General features: G+C 42.8%; 1 non-coding gene across 1 annotated transcript; it reads right to left on the bottom strand.

The window, feature by feature from the left end:
• Positions 1–1,080: 1,080 nt before the first annotated feature.
• On the bottom strand, positions 1,081–1,187 carry LOC145071893 (small nucleolar RNA R71). The gene has a single exon (XR_013690854.1). It is a non-coding gene; the product is annotated as a small nucleolar RNA R71 (small nucleolar RNA).
• Positions 1,188–6,909: the final 5,722 nt, after the last annotated feature.

Here is a 6,909-nt window from a genome sequence, read left to right as displayed (position 1 = left end):
TTCGATACCTTACTTATCAATCTATACCACTTAAAGACAGGTTCACTGCCTTTGTGTGCTCAAATTACTAATAAAAAGTAGGGATAAAACTAGTTGAAATTACACACATCAAGTTTTTGGCGCCGTTGCCGGGGAACGGTTCTAAATAATTAAGCTAATTCCTAATTTTTTCGATCCTTTGTGTGAGTTTACTTGCATAAAGTTCATTTATTGCAATTTAGTAACTAGTAATTAGGTTTTAGTATCTGTTTTAGTTAGGTTAAAACTTAAAATTTTTTTTGAAATATCACTGATACTCGCCGAGTGTACTCGCACCTACTCGGCGAGTGGCAGTTTAATCAGCAAATTTTTTTACAATCTTTTTGTTCTTTTTACATTTTTTTTTATTTGATTAATTTCAGGACTCTCATGACCAGAGGAGCAAACACACCACTGGTATCCCCGTTTGAAGATCCCGAATCCGAATTGAAAAGAAACAAAGGGAAGGACGTGGAGAGTTCAAGCACACTAAAAAAATCACCATTGTCCAACTTGAAGACTGTTTTTGGGAAAAAGAAGAGCAGTAAATCAGGAGCTTCTAGCGCTTCCTTGACAATTGAGGAGCCAATTCAAGAAGATATTGGATACGAGACCGAGGAAGAAGAAGAGGCAAAGTACGAACAAGAAACCGATTCGGAGGAAGAGTTAGCATTCACTATGGCTAACATTGATGAAATTCCCATGGGGGAATGGAAGAAGAGGATGCACGACGACCATGGCCCGGGACTTGTGCAACCCGCAATTCCCGCAACTGCTACCTTCGAGCTAAAAGGTCATATCCTAGCTGCGCTTAAGGAAATACCTTTCTATGGGAAAGATCATGAAGATGCCTACAAACATTTGGATGAAGTAAATGATGTTGCTGATTATTTCAACATTCCAAATGTAACCCGCGAAACTCAACTACTTCGGATGCTTCCGGTAACCTTCAAGGGTGCTGCTAAAGACTGGCTCAAATCACTTCCCCCCGGGTCAGTCACTACTTGGGCCAAAATGAAGGAAGAATTTATAGATCACTTTTGCCCACCATCCAAAATAGCCAAACTCAAGAAGGCCATTGCAAACTTTGAACAGCAAGCTGGAGAATCTTTATATGAAGCATGGGAGAGGTACAAAAGTCTGCTACGAAATTGCCCACACCATGATCTAAACAGCCAGCAAGAAGTTTCCATCTTTTATGATGGAGTCAATGTCACAACCCGGCAGTTGCTAGACTCACAAGGCCCACTTACAAAGAAGCCACCCCCGGTGATTAAAGAATTGATTGAAGAATTCTCTAAACACTCTAGAGAATACCACAACCCTAGGAATGATGTCACGAGGGGAGCCGCGTACACTGCTACTGAAGATTTATCCGCGGTCATGGCCATGTTAAAAACCATGGATAGGAGAATGGACAAAATGGATCAAACTATTCATGCCATACGGGTGGGTTGTGAAAACTGCAATGGACCTCACCTCACTAGAGATTGTGATTTGGATGAGAACGGCAACAAAAAGGCACAAGTATGTTATTCGAGTGGTGACCGGTATGATGAAGACTGGCGCAAACAAAAGAAGGAGTGGCTGCCTTACGAAGAGTATAAGAAGGCCAAGGAAGAGAAGTACAGACAAAAAGGAAGAGGCTTTTACCAAAAGGAGGAGCCGGTGCAAGAAAGGAAGCCAAGCTTGGAAGATATGCTAACTAAATTTGTGGCCGCTTCCGAGAAAAGACATAGTGACCAGGATGCTGCTATCCAAGAAACAAGAACAATGCTCAGGAACCAGCAAGCATCCATCCACAACATAGAAACGCAGCTTGGGCAACTTGCTCAACAACTAAACCAAAGGTCACCGGGTGAGCTTCCTAGCAAAACCGAGAACAACCCACGAGGCGCACAAGTAAATATTGTTACCACAAGAAGTGGAAAGATCATTACTCCCCTGGCCCCCATTCGAACTGAAGCAACCAAGGACTCACAGAAGGAAGGAACAGAAAAAACAGTCGAAAACCAACACGCACAATCTGAGAGTCCTACTCGCCGAGTAGGACCGATGGACTCGACGAGTACCCCTGCTAAAACAAATGAACAGCCGCCCTTGAAACCATACCAGCCTCCAATGCCATACCCAGCCCGAGCCAAGAAAGAGAAGCAGGAAGAGGAATATCAGAAGTTTCTAGATCATATTAAAACTCTTCAAATCAACATTCCTTTCATTGAAGCTGTCATGCAAATGCCCAAGTATGCAAAGTTCCTTAAGGAACTCCTCACTAACAGAAGAAAGATGGAGGAAGTGCAGAAGGTAGTGCTTAATGAGAATTGCTCCGCCGCAATGCTAAACAAATTACCAAAGAAGAAGGGTGATCCGGGGAGCTTAACTTTGCCTTGCCAATTTGGCAACTTGGCTGCAATTCATGCCTTAGCTGATTCTGGAGCAAGTGTGAACCTTATGCCATACTCGTTCTGTAAAAAGCTGGACCTCCCGGAGCCAAGGCCAATTAGAATGGCAATTCATTTGGCAAACAAGATGGTTACTTTTCCAAGAGGCATTTGTGAAGATTTGCTAGTAAAAGTAGACAAATTTGTCTTCCCGGCTGATTTCATCATTCTCGACATAGAGGCGGATCCGCAAGTGTCAATCATCCTTGGAAGGCCCTTCCTCAACACCGCTAGCGCTATCGTAGACATGAGAGATTCTAAGCTCACATTGCGAGTTGGGGACGATTCAGTGACATTCGGGGTAGACCAAGCCATGAAGTACTCAAGGAGTAGTGATGACACAGCTTTCTCAATCGACATGCTTGACGAAATATTGGAAGAAGACATACCTAAAGATTCCGGCAAATTTGCAGCTTTGGATGAAGAATTTGATCCAGAAAAAGACTTACTAGAGATTGAAAGACTGTTGGAAGAAGCGGAGTATGAAGAAATAAAGAAGCAAGCTGAAAGAACTACTCGCCGAGTAGACCCGATCTACTCACCGAGTACATCCGAAGAAAAGCCAGAAGCCGTGAATACAGCCACCAACTCGCCGAGTACCAAACCTGCACTCGGCGAGTCCGTCACTATGCAAAACAAATTGGAGCTCAAAACACTACCGAATCATCTGGAATATGCCTTTCTGGAAGAAGGAAATCAGAAGCCTGTGATCATAGCCTCGGACCTATCCAAAACAGAAAAAGAGGAGCTTGTACACGTGATGAAGAAAAGGAAAAGAGCCATCGCATGGAGCATCTCCAACATCAAAGGAATAAGTCCATCCTACTGCTCTCACAAAATCAATTTAGAAGAAGGAGCAAGGCCGGTGGTGCAACATCAAAGACGATTAAACCCGAACATGCAAGAAGTCGTCAAGAAGGAGGTGGTCAAGCTTTTGGATGCAGGAATCATCTACTCCATCTCCGATAGTCCATGGGTGAGTCCGGTCCAAGTGGTGCCCAAGAAAGGAGGAATGACGGTCATTACCAACGAAAACAACGAGTTAATTCCAACGCGAACGGTAACCGGTTGGCGAGTGTGCATCGATTATCGAAAGCTAAACGATGCCACTCGCAAAGACCATTTCCCCCTTCCTTTCATAGATCAAATGTTAGAGAGACTATCGGGCCATAGCTACTATTGCTTTTTAGATGGGTTTTCAGGATATTTTCAAATACCCATAGACCCAATGGACCAAGAAAAGACCACCTTTACATGCCCCAGTGGAACTTTCGCCTATAGACGCATGCCATTTGGACTATGCAATGCACCTGTGACATTTCAAAGGTGCATGACCGCCATATTCCATGATATGGTGGAAAAATTCATGGAGGTCTTTATGGATGACTTTTCTGTATTCGGATCTTCTTTCAATAATTGCCTAACAAATCTTGACTCAATGCTTGCTAGATGTGAGAAAACCGACTTGGTCCTAAATTGGGAAAAGTGTCACTTCATGGTCAAGGAGGGTATAGTTTTGGGACATAAGGGAATAGAGGTGGATCGGGCAAAGATAGACACCATTGCAAAATTACCCCCACCAACTAATGTGAAGGGCATTAGAAGTTTTTTGGGACACGCAGGTTTTTACCGGCGTTTTATAAAAGATTTTTCCAAAATCACGAAACCTCTAACACAATTATTACTAAAAGATGCACCCTTTAATTTTACTAAAGAGTGTTTAGAGGCATTTGACTTTCTAAAGGAAAAATTAACTAATGCCCCGATCATTATAGCACCTAATTGGAACTTACCCTTCGAGATCATGTGTGATGCTAGTGACTATGCACTAGGAGCGGTCCTTGGACAAAGGGTTGATAAGCACTTTCAACCCATCTATTATGCAAGCAAGACCTTAAATCCCGCCCAAGAGAATTATACTACTACTGAAAAAGAACTGCTAGCCGTGGTTTACGCTTTTGACAAGTTTCGCCCTTACTTAGTTTTATCTAAAACCACTGTTTTTACTGACCACTCAGCTGCCAAGTATTTGTTTTCCAAACAGGATGCCAAGCCAAGACTAATACGATGGGTGCTGCTTCTTCAAGAATTCGATATAGAGATACGAGACAAGAAAGGAATGGAGAACGTAGCGGCCGACCATTTATCTAGGCTCGAGAACCCGACATTGCAAGAAGATAAGTATGGAGACGACTTTCCGGATGAATACATTATGGTGTCCGTGGGAGAGGAGCCATGGTTCGCAGACATAGCTAACTATTTAGCTACCAATTACATCCCGAAGGATTATAGTAGTCAGCAAAAGAAGAAATTCTTTGCGGAGATCAAATATTACTTTTGGGACGATCCATACCTCTTTCGAAGCTGTGCGGATGGAATTATACGAAGATGTGTGTTCGGAAAGGAGAGTCGACGAATACTAGAACATTGACATAGCGGGCCCACGGGAGGACATCATGGAGCACACTATACCGCGAAGAAGATCTTTGACATTGGGTTCTATTGGCCCACGATCTTCAAAGATGCAGCCCAATATGTCAAAGAATGCGATGCTTGTCAAAGGGTGGGAAACATTTCATCCCGTAATGAAATGCCACAACATAGCATTCAAGTGTGTGAGGTGTTCGACGTGTGGGGCATTGACTTCATGGGACCATTTACCACATCCAAAGGAAACAAGTACATCCTAGTAGCGGTAGATTATGTTTCAAAATGGGCGGAGGCGCAGGCTTTACCTACAAATGACGGACGGGTAGTGGTACGATTCTTAAAAAAACTATTCTCCCGGTTTGGTGTTCCGAAGGCCCTAATTAGTGACCGTGGCACACACTTTGCCAATGATCAATTGGACAAGGTGCTCAAGAAATATGGGGTGACCCATAAGTTCTCCACATCATATCACCCACAAACGAGTGGACAAACGGAAGTGACCAATCGAGCCTTGAAGCGTATCTTAGAGAAGTCGGTGGGAAGCAACCGCAAGGAATGGTCGGATAAATTGGATGACGCGCTATGGGCATTTCGTACCGCTTTCAAAACACCTATTGGTACTACACCATATAGGTTAGTTTATGGAAAGCAATGCCATTTACCGGTTGAAATCGAGCACAAGGCATATTGGGCACTAAAGAGGTGCAACTTTGACATGGAAGAATTGAAGACCAACCGTCTAATGGAAATGAATGCACTTGAAGAACTCCGAAATGAGGCTTATTCTAGTTCGTGGCTCTATAAAGAAAAAACCAAGAGATGGCATGACCAACGAATCAAAAGCAAAGACATCCATGAAGGCCAAAAAGTACTACTCTTCAATTCCCGATTAAAACTTTTCTTGGGCAAACTCAAATCAAGGTGGGATGGTCCCTTTTTGGTCAAGACGGTGTTTCCTCACGGGGCCATAGAATTGATCTCAAAAGATGGCACACCATTTAAAGTCAATGGCCATAGAGTGAAGAAATATGAAGAAGGAGTCCCCTGAAATGAAGGATTGGAGGAGCTGCTGCTGTGCGGAATCGCAAACACGTAGAAGGGGCGGAGTCTAGCTAATGACTCCATCAAAAGAAGCGCTTCTCGGGAGGCAACCCGAGTTTCACGTTTGCATTTTCTTTCCTTTTCTTTATTTTTCATATTGTTTTGTTCATTCTTCTTCATTTATTCTACTTCTCTAAGTGCTTGAGGAAAAGCTCTACTGGAAGTGTGGGGTGGAAAGGCTAAACAAAGGAATTAATATAGTAAAATTAGCAAATTTACAAAAAAAATTTCAACCTGAGACATATACTCGGCGAGTATATCGATTATACTCGGCGAGTAAATGTTCGCTTACAGCCAAATGTCCATAACACGCGTATCGACTCGGCGAGTAGATCCATTCTACTCGGCGAGTAGCCGGTTTAAACTCAGTAAATTAAAACCTGTAAAAATTACTATTATTCAACATTTCATCTCCACACTCGCCGAGCATCTTCCCTCAGCCATCTCTCAAGGGTTCTTCAAGACCTATTCAACTTTCTTCCTCTTTCTCTTCATTCAAGCAACAAGGTGACATCTTTACCCTTTAACTTTATGAAAGGTCCAATCTTTATCACATATCTCCCCATATTTGGTATGATTCCGGATTTGGGGAGTTTTTCCCAATTTTTAGGGCTTTGATTTACTCATGAATTAGAGCACTACTAGAAAATAGCCCTTTAATGACGCGCGAACAATGACACTCGCTGATAGAGGACGCGCATTTGTGTGTGCCCTAAAAAATAATGTCAATTTTGTAAAATTTGAAGGATAGTAGACACGCATATGTGCGTGCCCTACAATTAGTGTCAGAAAAGAAAAAAAAAAAAGAAATGCGGAGGGCGCCTTTCATAAAATGTGCGTCCTCTAAATGTGTTGCTTTATAATTTTAATGAAACACGCGTTTTTAAGGCGGGATTTCACCCACCTATTGAATCCCAAA

The sequence above is a fragment of the Lactuca serriola genome, chromosome 8, assembly GCF_051521515.1.
Source record: "Lactuca serriola cultivar US96UC23 chromosome 8, Lser_US96UC23_V15, whole genome shotgun sequence".
Classification (NCBI taxonomy): domain Eukaryota; kingdom Viridiplantae; phylum Streptophyta; class Magnoliopsida; order Asterales; family Asteraceae; genus Lactuca; species Lactuca serriola.
Note: the sequence above shows the minus strand (reverse complement) of the source record. Positions and strands in the feature narration are given on the sequence as shown.